The sequence below is a fragment of a genome, unplaced genomic scaffold (genome assembly GCF_019419815.1).
Source record: "Pyrus x bretschneideri cultivar Hongxiangsu unplaced genomic scaffold, Pyrus_bretschneideri_v1 Contig76, whole genome shotgun sequence".
Lineage (NCBI taxonomy): Eukaryota > Viridiplantae > Streptophyta > Magnoliopsida > Rosales > Rosaceae > Pyrus > Pyrus x bretschneideri.
In genome coordinates, this window is record NW_025999816.1 from 1,658,991 (window position 1) to 1,676,042 (window position 17,052).

General features: G+C 36.0%; 1 pseudogene; it reads right to left on the minus strand.

Annotated features, from left to right (window-relative positions):
- Positions 1-1,347: 1,347 nt before the first annotated feature.
- Positions 1,348-14,170, minus strand: LOC125472888 (annotated as a pseudogene).
- Positions 14,171-17,052: the final 2,882 nt, after the last annotated feature.

Genomic DNA, 17,052 nt, shown 5'->3' on the forward strand with positions numbered 1-17,052 from the left:
ACTTGAATATGATGAAATGAATGGTTCAAACTATGGTATATCCATAGACAAGGCTAAATCAATAGAATTAACAAAAAGATATACCAGGTTGCATAACACTTAACTTTAGTCTCTGAGATTGTCCACCATCCATCATTTTGGTCCTTCCGTTAAAAAGCTCAGGGACCACTTAACGGAGTTTTTTAATGGAATGACCAAAATAATGGATGGTGGACAATCTCAGGGACCACTTCTATTGATTTTAAATCTCAATGACCAAAGTTATGTGTTATAAAAATCTCAGGAACCATTTTGGCAAAAATTGCTTTTGCTTACCTTTTTTTTTTTTCCATCGAATAATTTATTACAATTTTTGTTTCTTGCATTCTGGATTTGACCGCTTGGCTACATGGATTTGTTTTTCCTAGTAAGTGACTTTCTTTTTGTTCTATTTTTTGGCTCCACAATTGGTTTGCTTGAAACATTGTAATATATTTTACTATGTTTTCGGTTTGGTAGGTCGCCTAAGCTCTACTTGAACCAGTGAAACCTGCTCCGTGATGTGAGCTTGGAGTACGTATAAAATAGATAAGCAGCCCAATTTAAACTTGCCAGTGCACAAGACCAATAGTAGTATAGTAAGAGCAAGTATGAAGTCATTCCCACGAGTATTGATTTTTACTTTAATTTGAGTCTCAACTCAATTCAAATTCAACAAACTTTTAACACAAATAGGGCGGAAAATGATTGATTTTAACTAGAATGAACGAGCCAAAGAGATCTCAAAACCCTAAATTACGAGCAGGTGGGAAGAATATTTGAGTGCTTGTAATTGTTTCTCCATATGCTTCTACATGTGAGTAAGTCTCCTATCATTGTGTGTGATTAGTTTGATTTTGTGTTCTCAACTGCATATATATATCATTTTGCACTTAATGTTATGAGGAAATTAAGGCTAAGACTTCTTGACATTTTCATGATACTTTAAGAAATCCATTGAAATCTTACTAAATTGTCTAACAAATGAGCAATAATATGATTCTTACTGTTGGAGGAAAGATCAGCAGTTTTGAATGATACTGCAGAAAGGAAGAATACAAGAGAATTTGGAGGATGAGAGGAACTAAAGTTTACTTAACTTACTTTATTGCTTTCAATTTTATATTACAACACAAGGTCATCTTATTGGCTATTTATAATAACATTCAGACCTTTTCATAACACCCATAACTATTGGATTAGTTCCAAGAGTTACAAACACAACCCTAGACTTCCAAAGAGATACAACCCTCATAAACTTCCCATGAGACACAACTCTACATAAAAATTGATACAACTAACCTACAGAAAGTGCATTTCGTTTAACACTTACATCATTGACGTGATCCTAGTTGATCTAAGGTTACATATATCCTCCTTAGGTTCCAGACTAATCCTCTCTAGTTCCTGCTGAAATCTTTTCATGGCCATAAGAATGGCAACCATATTGGTACCAATATTCCATCCTCGGTGTTGTTTTTGTGTTGAACGTAGAAGCTAATCAAATCCAAGGCCTTGGAGGGTCCAGCAAATACCAATTGTCCCCATCCAAAATTGACATCCCCAAAACTTGCACGTGTTGTATTAGAAAATATTAAATAACTTCATGTCGATGAATATTGAGGTCGCCCTCTTATTATTCTTCATTCATGGTAGCTTTAGCCTTCTTCACCAACACCAAAGCATATCCCAATGGATTTTTGCATAGAAGTTCTGCCATTGAAACTGCGGCTAGAAATGCAAATGGATTGCCATAGTATCCCAAGGGAAGACGTGCATCGTGGTGCTTTCCCCGTGCATTGACAATGCAAGAAACGCGAACAGCCTGTTTTGGATTAATTTTAAGTGCAAGAGTGCGACATTTCTACAAAAAAGTTGTGATCAAGTCAAAGGTGTAGCAAGTGGAAATTACGTGGGGTGGAATCTGTTTTCAAAGGACTCTCATCTCCTTGGCACCAAAGTAGAAAAATTGTTGAACCATGTTTGACTGGTTACTGGATGCGTATGAGCCATCAGAATGATCAATCGCATCTTCATATTCATGATGAGCACATGTAATTCTTGGTGGATCTCGAGCGAACAAGAGCTCTTTCTCCCACACTGGTAGATGGTGCATGTGCACCAATTGCCATCTCCGCAATGGCATTCAGGAACAGATGTAATCCAGGTGCATCACACATTGTGTGGTTTAGGCTCAATGCAAGCATGAAACCTCCACATGTAAGACGGGTTACCTGCATATATATTGCAAAAATTAGTTACTAGACTTTTTTCTTAATCATCATGGTAGTTCACAATTCTTTAGAATATTAAAAAAAACCATCTAAATTAGATGATCTAATTAGGAAACAAAAATTTCATCTTTTTAAAAGAGTCGTGCATGTGGTAGTTTATTACTTGAAAGAGTCTTTAAATATAGAGAAATTTAGACAAAAAAACTTACAGAAGAAAGAAAAATTTAGATAGAAGACGAAGAGGACGACATGACGACATGCAAAAACCCTAGAAGAAGAGCGGCAAAGGAAAGCCTAGACGCTAAAGGTGACGTGAGATTGTTAGAAAGAACCTAGGACCTAATTAGGCAGATACAATGTAGAAATATAATTTCCTCGATTCGTTGTGTATGCAAATTTTGCAATATATAGGGTTAAACATAAGGACTGTTGTAAAAAATTAGTTTCGAAAAATAATGAAAAGCGTCTCATTATCTTTTCTTTCCAAAACCACCTAATGAATTTTCTTTACTCATAAGAACAAAGAGATGTGGTAGTAACGTAGATAAGTTCAAGTTTGGATGTGGTGGCAGCATGATCAATTTTTGGTTATGAAAAGGATTGCCAATTTTATGAAAAAAGTTAAAAACAGTTGCGGTGCCACCAAACTTCAACTTATTTACAATATTGTTAGCGCTTTCTTGTTTATGCCCTTATGTGTTATTAAAAATTTCATATGTTGCCCATTGCACTAATTTCTTACAAAAAAATCTCCAACGTGTGTATGCGACCTTAACGCAAAAAACACTACTCTTACCCTTAGCCTACTTAAATTTTTTTTTTTTTTGTAAAGAATTAATATGGCAATGACCAAATATGAATACGAACTAATTAACATGTAATTAATAATTAATTGATTCGCTTGATCCAGCAACAAAGGACAATCAATAATTCCCATCAGAGTTTGGAAAATAAAATAAGAACTCCTCTAATAGTGGACAAAGGGGTAGAATTTTGTCTCCTAGTTGCTCAAGTGTGGCATCAGCAAAAGCCTCGACGAACAAGATACCTTAACCATTGCAATCAACCCTAAGCTTTTTGTTAGCCCTTCCCTAAGCTTGCCAACTAAAGGGTAGTAATACACTGATGCCCTATTTAAGGCTTCCCTAATCGCCTTAACGGGATCACGATTTGCTTTCAGTGAAGGGTTATTCTTGTAACACATTATAACAGGAACTTGAAACCTTAAGCTTATATAGCGTTATGCAGATGCTCTAGGGTTCCCCCCAATCTTTCGTCCAAGTTTCCACTCCATTTGTGATTCTTTTATTTTCCATAATAATGTGGTTAGAAAGAAACGTGTATATCACGCAATCAACGTGCAATGTAAACATAAAGATATTGTTCAGAGCTATGTGCATGGGGACCATTTCACACCTCAGATTCATGTATATACATTAATACTGAATTTCATTTCAACATCAGAAACTGCATGTATACAAACAGAGATATGAGGACAGGTATTCGGTAAAAACCTTTGATTTCTATACATTAATACTGAATTTCATTTCAACATCAGAAAACTGTATACAAACAGAGATACGAGGACAGGCATTCGGTAAAAGCCTTTGATTTCTTTGATTTCTTTCATAGAAATCAAAGGAAAAAAGGCCAACATTGTATCTGCCTCACTTTACAGTTGTCACTGTTCTAAGACATCAGACGTCTGCTATAAAAATGAAACAATACTTGATTACTCAAAAATGAGTAAGAACTCCTACTTAAAATTTCAATAAATTATTCGTTGTCAATTTATAGAACTTCATCTTTATAATCAGAACCGCTCATATTATAAATCATCCTATAAAGATCGCCTTTGCAAAATTTCAATTACAACTAAAGTCGTTTAGTCTTTAAACTGCTTAAAAACAAAAGAACGGTATTGTAAAAGTATTACGAACCGTCTATATATTTGTTACAATAGATTGACAAAACGACCTTACTTTTAATTTATTTTTTGCAGAGATAATCTTTTCAGTGTGACTCATAATACTGACGGTTCTGATTATAAGCACAAAGCTCTGTGATTAAAATATTAAGAGTTTTGAACAGAAATTTATACTAATTTTTGAGTAGCCAAGTGTTGTTCATAAAACGTTGTTGTTTCATGTTACCACAGGAGAATAATGTGAAACATTATTATTCATTTTGACACGTCTTCAAATGATTACGTTCTTTATTATACTATAGAGACCGATGTGATATGTTGGTTACTCATTTATCTAATGATAAATGTTTGTTATGATGAAAAAAGCCCAGGCTCCGTTATAAAATTAACCGACAATATAGGGAGCGCTTAATCACTAATAAGTACATACAAGATCCTCTTTTATCCGATGTGGAATTCATACTCCCAATATGCACCTTCAACACATGTGATGAATTTTCAAGCTTAGCACATAGACAACAAACTAGGTGGTGTGGCACACGTGCAAGTGTTCGATTTCACACATAAGATAATCTGCTCTGATACCAATACAAAAGTTGAGATTCCATCATAAAACTAATTGGCAATATGAGAAGTAACTCAATTATTTATAAATATATGCAAGGTCATTCCTTTATGCGATATACTCTTAACATTTCACTAAAGCAAATATGTACAATCACAAAATGGACCAAATAATTCAGTTGACAAAATAGGACTCACTCAAGACAATATTATGTTTCTTAAAAATAGGACTCAAGCACTCAAGATAATATTATGTTTGTTAAAAAGGAAATGGAGCTTCTAATTACACCCAACTTTTTTCTCTTCTAACCCAACAAACTCTTTTTATTCTACAAGATTTTAAAACTTAACATCTACTCTCCACACTCACCATATCTTCCCAAAAATTACCCCTTCCTAATTCTTCTTTATCGTACACGATATATCTGCTCATCCAACAACAACCCTTCCTAATCCTTCTTTATCATTTTTTTTTGTTTGGGTTGTTTATACACACCCCACAATGTTACGAATCCACCCCACATCCAAAAAATTCCTCAAAAATTCCAGCTTTGTCCCTCATATTTCTTAAGCCACCCAACCCCAAAAACAAAAAGAAACACCAAACATCTCTGTTCGACGAGCACCGGTCCCAAAACCCCATCAGAATAGTATCTCCGACCTATCTCCTACTCTCCTTAACACCCTAAGTCCCAACACCCAAACTCACCAAGCCCATTTCCAAAGAAAATACAAAAAAAATGTAATAGTCCTTCACTTCAATTAAGCAAGAAAATCCCCAAATTCTAGGGATGTATACTCGTGGAGAATTGTAGAAACATGCACCTATAAAATGAAAATTAGAAGTGCAGAAATACATATCAAATCAACAAGCACTAACTGTCTTGGCAATTGATACCATATATCAATTATAGAGAATTCATACGAATGAGAAGATGAACTTTAGAGAAAGTGGTGCCATGGTGAGTGGATGTGTGTGAGGTTGTTGCCTGCCAGCAAATAACAGGATGGTTGGATTTTCTTTTTCTCGCCTTAATTCAAATAGGAGTAGAAGAGAAAGTTCACTAGACAAATTTTAAGTGTGAGGTGTCTTCATAAGATTGTGAGGTGTTAATTAAAGACCTAAACACAAAAAATGCAAGGCAACAGATGAGCTTCCAAAACAACAGCAAAAGAGAAGCACAACCTGAAAGTTGAGCTAATATATTACTATACGAATGCACACGATACTCCAATATATGCCTTGATGTGCACGTTTTCAATAATTAAACCTAGAAACTATGACACGCCCAAAATCTAGAACTAATATATTACAGACGCATTAAACTTGTCTAGGAAATTAGCCAAATACAAAAGCTTGCGCTTTCATACTTGCATTCAATAAGATTGTGAGGTGTTAATTAAAGGCCCAAACACAGAAAATACAAAGCAACAGATGAGCTTCCAAAACAATAGCAAAAGAGAAGCACAACCTGAAAGTTGAGCCCATTATAGAAAAAAAACACAAGAAAACCCTAAACTCCTGGATCCTCTTCCGCCACCAAAGTGCTTGCTGCCGACCACGATCCAGTCCTCTGCAAATTGCAGGAGATAAGAACCAGCCAAGCCCCTGAAACAGAAAAAGAAACAAATTTCATCGTCCTTGAGCAACCTCCCCACAACTTCAAATCGACTAGGAGAATGAAGGGAAAGAAAAGAAACAAATTTCATTGTCCTCGAACATCCCCACAATTCTTCTCTATCTTACACGATATATCTTCTCATCCAACAACCTTCCCTTCAACATGGGGCTGCCTAACCCACTTTCCTCCATCAATATTCGGTTCTTCATCAAGCTATGCACACTCTTTTGAAAATTCAACTTAATTATAAGGAATATGAAACCAGCAGCTCTTTGCAACTCCTTGTGAATTATGTCTTTAATTGTGTTCATTTAAGTTGGTGGTTAGCCATCAAATTGTTCTTCCCCATCAATTTTTAGAAGAAATCATACCAAACTAGACTCGAGTGTTCATATAATATTCATTGGAGTTGAATATAAAAATAAGTAAAATTCCATCACTAAGAAGCCGAATTGTATCAAGACTTTATAACAGCAGCACGAAGGCCAGAAGTCGACTTGGAGGAGAAGATTGCGAGCAGGTTCGGCTAACATTGGTTAACCGAACCCCCAATTCTATGTTCTTGGCTATCGGCTAATCCTCAACTCTTATGTTCGGTGCTTAACTTCCGAACATTGAACTTTTTGTCAAATTTTGTGTTCGGCATGTTCAATTACATGATTCCATCTAGTTGTATTTTATTTAAGAAAATAGAAACAAACCCAAGAAGATTTCGGAGAAAAGTGATGGCTTAGGGCAGAACATTGCAACACAAACCTCACTTATATACTTCAATGATTTAGGGTTTTGGTCACAATACCACTTACATCTCATTTAAATTAGCTAGCTAACAAAAGCCTTCAAGACCCCAGTTGTTTTAAGCTAATCTAAACCTCACACCAAAGCAAACCTATCTCAGCCCTACATTTGTAATTTTGGACTGAATCAACATATTGGCCATTACAAATTTAGAAAAAACTAAGCCATTGCTTTCGTTTAATACGAAAAATTGGAAGCTAGAAATCAGTTTAGGCATCAACACTCCTTAAATTGTTTCTAGTTTTGAGACCAAGCAAATCAGTTTAGTGTTGCACTTGTAGTTTTGGACTCAGTCAACATATTGGCCGTTGCAAATTTAGAAAAAAAAAACTAAGCCATTGTTATAAACTTTGTATTTCAGGGTGATTGTGTAAATCCTAAATTATATTTTATTCTAGTTATTCTATCATATTAGGACTTGTATTCCTTGGGGGATAAGGATTCTTTCCTCGCTTATTAATATAAATAAAGGCACTGCGTAGGGGAATAACACATTCTCTGCACAACCCTACAAACACATCTATCTCCACTATTTTCTCTCTGTGCCGCCAAACCCCTCTCTCCCTGTCAGTTAAAATAAGCCACAACAGCCATTACTTGTGTTGAATACAAAAAAATGGAAACTAGAAATCAGTTTAGGCACCAATACTCTCCTTTTGTTGAATACAAAACTAAGCCATTACTTTTGTTGAATACAAAAAATGGAAGCTAGTGATGTGAAATATTCTAACACTCAAATTAAAACCCTATGATTGTAGTATATGAAAGTAGGGATCGTTTTAGGCCGGGGATTAGAAGGGATGCTAATCTACTCAAATTAAACTCTAAAACACTAAACTAGACTCAAAAATAGAAAACAAGACTTATATGACTCAAAACAAGCTAAATAGACTCAAAACACACAAACTAAGTTAAATTGACTCGATACAGACTCTAAAGGATGATTTGGATGAAAATTACTTTTAACTTGACTCAAAACACTTAAGAACACAAGTTTGGACAAATTCTAACAAAAAGACACAACCAAGTAAAGGGGGATTGGATTTTGGACGAAATTAAGGTAAAAACAAACATATTTAAAGACTTAAATAACTTTGGATGAAATTAGGGGAAAATATGGGTGATAAGCTAGCTAGAGGGTCCTTCTCCACACATGACACACTTACATACAAATTGATTTCCAGTTGCTTTTCTAATAAACCATGAACCTCAACACCCCAGATTAACAATGAACAGCACTAATTAACTCTCAGATTTTCCTTAAGTCATTGAATTGGATGGAATACGCATCGGCAACCAAATTATTCTTCAATAATTCCCTACATGAACAGTATAATAGAGATACAATTGAAGATCATTAAGCTTTGTGAAAATCATAAGCATTGACAAGGCATTCGTAACTATGAATGATGTGAAAATTAACTTGACACACAAATTAAACCCTATTCGTGACAATTGTAGTAGATATGTAATTAGGGATCGTTCTAGACCGGGGATTAACTAGGGATGCTAATCTATATAAATAAGACTCAAAAACACTAAACTAGACTCTATAGACTTAAAACTAACTTTAGACACTTAAAACAGCAACCAACAACCAAAAAGACTCAATTTTAGACTCAATAAGTGTTTTGGACGAAAATAAGACTTGACTTGACTCAAAAGACTCAAGGAAAACAAGTTTTGACTCAAATATGAAGACTAAGTGAAATGGGGATTGTTTTTGACGAATTTTAAACTTAAAACAAAAACTTTATAGAAAAAACTTTTGAGAAACAAATTTAAGTGAAATAAATGGGTGAAAGGCTAGTTAGAGGGTCCTTCTCCACACATGATATATGCATACAAACCAATGTCCAGTTATTACTCCTTTAGACTATGAATGACAACGCCCCAAATTAGTTGCATCGCACAACTAACCCTCAAGTTTTCCTTATTTCATTGAATTAAATGAAAATGCATTACAACCAAATTATATTTTTCAAGTTCTTTATATAGACGCATAACAAAGATACATATCAAAAGTCATTAAGTTTTGTGAAAACTATAAGCATTGACAAGGCATTCATCACTATGAAACGCAAGAGACTCATACGAAGGATTTACTTAACGCGATTCTGACTAGCAACCTCCACCAATTGTGAACATAAGTGAATAACTATTACGTGAAACCCCCTTATACTCTAGCATCAAGTCCATGCATGCAAATTAAGTGTTAACCCCCAACCCACATACATAAACCAGTTTTAATAACTTAGATAAGCAAATCACATTCATGCCTTAAGAAATAATAACCAGACGTAATCAATTCATATAAAACATATAATCATAGCTTCAAATTCACCTCCAACTAAAAAGAAGTTAGTTCCTCATGTTCGCAAAACAAAGATAATTAAATTTAAACATTGAACTAAGACTAAGGATAGAAAGAACCAAGAAAACGCTCCACACTCCAATGGCATGCACGGCACTCCCTTGGATGGCAAATTGCACAAGTCCTCATTTCCTTCCTTCCTTGCTTGCGGCACTAGGGTGGTGTAGGGTGAATTGTGGTGTTTGATGGCTGAAAGTATGAATGAATCAATGAGTGAGTGGATGGTTGAATGGTGCGGCATAGGGTTGTTTATACAGGCTGATTATGCTCAATTGGTGAAGGAAAAGGATTGCACAATCCCATTAAAAAAGGGTTAATTCAAGGCAGAAACCAAAGGGGGAATGGACTAGGTAGTGCACGGCTAGGATTTAGGGGATTCTAGAAGGATAGGTGCGGCACACATGTAGGGATAAGATAAGGTTTCTAGAAAGAATGTTTAGGGCAGATTCCTAAACCTAAAGGGACAAGGAGATATGATATAGGTGTAGAGGAAGGATTGTAACCCCTAAACCTACAAGGACTAGTGTTCATGCGGCAAACAATTGGATAAGCTTCTAGAAACTGAAATAGGTGTTTAAATGTGTAATTAATCCCCTCTAATTAGCTAGATTTAAGTCCTAACCTGATTTGGATAGGATAGGATAAGATAATGTTAGAGTTAGGAAAGGATAGGGTTGGTTAGGATAGGATAAGATAAGGTTGGATAAGGTTCCTTATTTCTTGCTACTTCCTTATCTTCATTGCATTAGGACTTCATCCAGCAGATTTGTAGCCTTTCCTAGCCCTTCTTGACTTCAATTTCGTCCATCCTCTTTACTCCATGGTTAAGTTATCCAATCCCTGCCCAAAAATGCTCCATTTAGCTCCAAAATGCCCTTTCTTGCTCCTTTTGCCATTGGGACCTAAAAACATACGAAAATGGCTTAAAAGACTAAAATAAATAGTAATTAACTCACTTAATGCAAGGAAACAACATAACTAAGTAGCATAAATATGCTCCTATCAATGAACAGCATGATACTCTTGCCAGGAATTTACTTAACACGATCGTGACTAGCAACCTCCACTACTTATAAATATAAATTCATAACGATTAGGTGAAACTCCCTTATATTTTAGCATCAAATTCATGCATGCAAACTAAACGGGCCCACTTAATCAACACACTAGAATAAGTTCTTAATCAAACAGTTAAGTAAATTGTATTCACGATTTATGAAATCACAACTAAAAGTAATCAATTCATATTGCAAATATAATCATGGTTTCAAAGTCTCCTCTAGCTAAAACAAGTTTAGCTCCTCATGTTCGTAAAACAAAGATAATTAAACTTAAACATTAAAAACAAAGATAGAATACACCTAGAAACACTCCAGGTGGCTCTTCCTTCCTTCCTTCCTGCGCACAATAGGGATTTGTGTGAATTTAGGCTCTTGAGGTATGGTGGATGGTGTGGTGTGAAATTGTGGTAGAGGATGGTGGTTTATGAGTGTTGCGGCATCATGTATTTATAGGGTGAAGGGAAGGCACGAAATTGGGCTGAAAAGGAGAGGAATTAGGACTCCAAATCACTAAAGAACAAGGACACTTTCAATCAGATTCCAAGGAGGACAAGGAATGGTCCTTGTGGCAGATTCTAGAACTTCTAAAAGGGTTACATGTGGCATAAACTTAGGGCATGAAAATAGGGCTTCTAGAACCTGATATTTAGGTGATTTAATGTGAAAAGGAGTCTTCTTTGTAGATGGAATTAAGGTAGGAAAAGATTAGGTTAGGATAAGATAAGGTAATTTGGATAATATTCCTTTTTTGTAACTGATTCCTTATCTTCCAAGTCTTCAATTTAATTCTTCCAGATGTTAATCACATTCCTAGCCTCTCTTGATCTTCAAATTTGTCCATCCACCTTGATCCATGCATGTGCAATCATTCCAAGCCCAAAACTGCTCTAAAATACTCCAAATTGCACTTTCTTGCCAACTTTGTCAATTGAACCTGATAACACACGAAAATAGCTTAAAACACTCTAACAAATAGAAATTAGCTATGTAAATGCAAGAAAACAAGCTAAATAAGTCACATAAATATGCTCCTATCAAATTCCCCCACACTTAGCTGTTCCTAGTCCCCGAGCAAAACAAAACAAACAAAACATAACCTAGACCTTCCAACATTTACCTCAGGGATTTCTAATGCAACATGACATATTAAAAATCACTACTCCCACAGATTTTAGCTATCCCTACCCTTTAGCATATACTTAACCATAGTCACCACTCACTAGCTCACATTTAATCAATTAAAACAACATTTTGAATTTAGTAACATGCCTTAGAGAATTCCTCAATTCCTCACCGGATATACTCTCTATTTTCACACAGATTTTCTAACTACACTCCCTACAGTAAGCATATGTGAGAAGATTGATGTAAACATGTACACTAATACTCACATATGTATAATTAAAGAAGGCACTTTCTGGAATTATTAACATGTATATATATGATCTCAAGAATGGAATGCCACTACTTAGACGCAAGAACCAAGGATACCACATGCTCTTACCAATTTTAAACCCCACATATTGAAACACATAACAATCAAGATCGAAGTCTAAGGGTTGTAATGGGGCTAAGGTATTGGCTAACAAAGAAAGTTAAGGATAAACAAAAGTTCTTAAAGTGATAGTAAGCAAAGTAATGAAATAAACACTTAGAATTCACTTTTGAATGCAGAAACCAATTTTAAACACCCAAGGGAGATTCACACAACACAATATCACTTATTTTCAACAACCAAATACATGTGAGTTCATTCTCACTTATTTTCAACTCTTTTTTCTTTTTTTTCTTCAACTTTTTTCTTCTTCTTTTTCTTTGTTTTCTTTTCACGTTTTTTTTTTTCCTTTCCCGTGCCCAATTCTTTCTTTCTTTGGTACACTAAACATACATCCTCATAGGTTTCCAACAAAAAACCTTCCCCCACACTTGTTTTTCTACAAATTGTATATCACAATGAATTCCCTCTAACTCATGCTCCACTATTCTTTAAGAACAAGGGTATAGATAGTCCTAATCTAGGCTAGGTAAGGATAATGTGGTTAACACAGAAAATTAGGCTAACTAAGGCTCAAAGGGGTTAAACCTACAATACATATGCAAAGGGGTAAGGCTTTTTGGCTCTGGTTTAACTAAACAACTTCATCTTGTTATATGTTATGCACTCAATTTTATGCTTTGAATGAAACGGGCATGAGTTCTAGTATTTGGAACTATAGTGATGAAACGCATTCTAAGTAGCAACCAATCAAAGAAATAATGAGATCATGCAACGACTTTAGAAAACAAAAACATCAAGATTAATAACTCTCCAAACAAAGTTTAGGCTCAAATCTCTCAGGGTTGTAGCGTTAGTTTGAGTTCCTTCCTTCAAGCATGTTACAAAAACTGATTTTTTTCCTTTTTGTGATTACATGTGAATTCGTAAATGACAACTATAACTAAGCATAAACCAAAGAGCATATCAAACTTCCATCCATGTTTGTAACTTTCTTTAACAATCATGTAATTAAAAACCAAATCCTCATCATTGTGTTGAAAGGTATCCTAAGACATAAACAAACACACAAAAACAACTCTTTTTGGGTTTATTAAACACTCTTTTTTTATTTTTTTATTTTTAAATTTTCAGATTTCTGTTTAAGACACATAAAAACACTTCAAAACACACTAAAAACACTTAAAACAGTGAGTAACAACTTTAGAAGTGATAGGTGATAAAATCCCATGAAAATTATGCAAAAACAGCTTGTTTACCCCCCTCCCCCTAACACTTAAACCAAACATTATCCTCAATGTTTTAAGCATAGACTTACAAACAAACAAACAAATAACACAACTACCAAACATGACAATCATGGCAAAGTAAAAGCAATAAAGAGTAGGGTTTAGGAACGCAAATTTGGTTGTGGGAGCTGGAGATTCCTAGGTCTTCTTTATTTGAATACATGGGTTGCCTCCCAAGAAGCGCTTGCTTTAACGTCTTCTAGCCGAACAATACCTCCTTTTAAGCTCCCCTAGGTCCCATGGCATGGAATTGATCTTTGAATGAGAGGTGATACTTGAGATGATCCGATAATGGTTTAAATTCTAGAGTGGGTGACTGAATCATTAACAACATATTAGTATAAAACAAAATTGAAATTCGGGGAGGTGGCTTACCTGTGTGCTTCGACATGAACTCAAGAATAAACACCCCTTCAAAAGTTGTAAGACTAGAAAATTCAACCAGATTTGGTGTTTTGAGAGTTATGACTTGTCCCGTATCATAAAATCCAACTTCTTTGGGAATTGTTGTCTCAAGTATATCCTTTTTAATGAATTTTAGACATTCCCCAGCCACATCTTGCTCTTGATTCTTTGGGAAGGTTTCAAAGATGCCTTTCTCACCCTCTTCTTCCTAGGATTTCATGATCTTGGAAGGAATAGGGACATTTGGTGGAACGGGGTCAAGATGAATTGAATTTGGGTTTACCTTTGTTGTAGTGGATGGCATAGAGGGCATATGTGGCTGCGGCAAGGGTGGTCGTGGCCTTGTTATCCTCATCTTCATCGAGCAGCAGCTGTTCATCCATCTTTTAGCTTGGTTTGGACGTTTTGGGTTCATCTACACCTTCTATGCCACTTTCCAAGGTGATAGCTTCAGCAATTTCAACAGTTGAGTCGAATAGTTCACTTTGTTTTTGCATTTACCCCATGAATTCCTCGATCTCTCCCATTTGATTCTTCAATTCGCTCATCACTTGGGCTTGATTTTGTAATTTCTTGGTTTGATTTTGTACTTCATGTGCCAAAGAAGTTAGTATTGGAAGAATTTTATCATAATCCAATGATGAACCTAAATTTGGTTAGTATTGTTGTGGGGGAGGTTGTGGTGGTTGCATAGGCGTTGTATAGAACTCCTCATATGGCTGCCAATATTCTCCTTGTTGAGCCTCCTTGGCTTGGTTTTGTGAGCCCTGCACCAAAGAAATTAATTCATCAAGAATTTGATCATAATCTATTGACGAACTTGAGTTTGGTTGGGCATATTGTATATGAGGTTGTGATGGCTGCATAGGTGTTGAATAGAACTCCTCATATGGCTGCCAATATCCTTCGTGTTGAACTTGTTGAGATTCCCACCACATAGAGTTTGAATGATCACTCCAATCTCTTTGTCGACATTGATTTGCTTGATATTCTTGCCTATAAGGAGCACCAAATGTAGGGACACTTTGCATTGTGGACCTTTTGGCATATTGTGACAACTGAGAAGTAAGATTCGCTATTTGAGCTTGAACATTAGCAATTGCCATGTCTTGCTTCTCTAGTACCTGAAATCAAAGAAATAAAACTAAATCAAATATCAAAAGAAAAATAAACAAACAAACAGAGGGATTAGCAATTTTACTAATCCTCGGCAACGGCACCAAAATTTGATGTGAAATATTATAACACTCAAATTAAAACCCTATGATTGTAGTGTCTGAAAGTAGGGATCATTTTAGATCAGGGATTAGAAGGGATCTAAAACACTAAACTAGACTCAAAAACAGAAAACTAGACTTATATGACTCAAAACAAGCTAAATAGACTCAAAACACACAAACTAAGTTAAATTGACTCGAAACAAACTCTAAAGGATGATTTGGACGAAAATTACTTTTAACTTGACTCAAAACACTTAAAAACACAAGTTTGGACAAATTCTAACTAAAAGACACAACCAAGTAAAGAGGGATTAGATTTTGAACAAAATTAAGGTAAAAACAAACAGATTTAAAGACTTAAATAACTTTGGACGAAATTAGGGAAAAATATGGGTGATAAGCTAGCTAGAGGGTCCTTCTCCACACATGACACACTTGCATACAAATTGATTTCCAGTTGCTTTTCCAATAAACCATGAACCTTAACACCCCAGATTAACCGTGAACAACATTAATTAACCCTCAAATTTTCCTTAAGTCATTGAATTGGATGGAATACGCATCGGCAACCAAATTATTCTTCAATAGTTCCCTACATGAATAGCATAATAGAGATACAATCAAAGATCATTAAGCTTTGTCAAAATCATAAGCATTGACAAGGCATTCGTAACTATGAACAACATGATATTCTTGCCAAGAATTTACTTAACACAATCGTGACTAGCAACCTCCACTACTTATAAATATAAGTTCATAACGATTAGGTGAATGTGACATCCCATCCCGGGATTACTAGAACGCACGTGTGAAATTACTTTATTGCCCCTAGTTCGTTTTGTCACATTGTGGGTTGTTTGGTGTGTTGTGGCATGTGTTTGGAACCTCACACACTCCCACACACACACAGACACTGTCTTCTCTCTCTCCCTCTGTCTTCTCTCTCTCCCCCGAGTCCTCTATCCTTCTTCTTCTTCCTAAAACGTACGGACCAACACATACCCACTCGAATGTTCACAGATCGAGGAAACCAAGGACACATTTGAGCTCGTGAGGTCGAGGCAAGCTCAGCCATACCCTTTTCAGGTGAGAAATCCTTCGTTTTCACGTCGTTTCGACGATGGCCGATTCGAGTACTGTTCATGCAAAAGTTATACATTGAGTTTTTGGGATTTCTGAGCTTGTAGTTGTGTTTGTGAGGTTCCCAGGAGCTTAGGAGTGGCTCGTTGGTTGAATTTGGACGTCAGGATCGTTGGTTGTGGAGTTGGCCGAGTTTTGAAGTTTTGGAGTTTTGGACAGGTATAATCTCGTAATTTTAGGCCTTAAAACTTGTTGGGACATGTTCTACTAGCTCTAGGGTTGATTTTGGTGCAAGAAACGTGGAAAAAGGTGGAAAAACGAGTGAGAAATAGAGTTTTGCAGGTTTTCCGGCGACGGTGACGGCGCTGGCGTCGGGGACTGATCGGAGAAGAAGCAGGAATATTCCGTTAAGTTTAACGGAATATTCCTAACGGCAGGGGTTAAGTTTAACGGAATATTCCGTCAGTTTAACGGAATATTCCTGACGGCGTCTGTTGACACCGTCAGTGTGCCTGGCACATGGGGGCGCGTGGGTCCGTGCCTGTTCTGGCGCGTGGGGGCGCGTGTGAGGTCCAAAAATTATTTTAAAAATATGGTTGTGATCCTAAGGTTGTGTAGAGCACGTGGGTATATTCATTTGTCCATTTTGAGTATTGTATGAGAAGTTTTTACGAGAAATGGGTTATGTGCTTTAAAGTTAACGTTTTTATAGTTATTTCGCATTTAGGTGACACGTACCCCGAGGATGAGCGTGCACACGCGAGACAGGGGGCTACGACCCTTCTACATACCAGTGAGTTGGCTTTTGTTTTCCGTATATACCTATATACAATTATATTCCCAGAAATTGATTTAAAAAGGGTTATTTGCCTTATGCCATGCATGTTATTATCGTTTATGCATCATTACACACATTAGTAGTGGCATACATATATATGCATATTGGGTGCTGTGGACGCACAGGT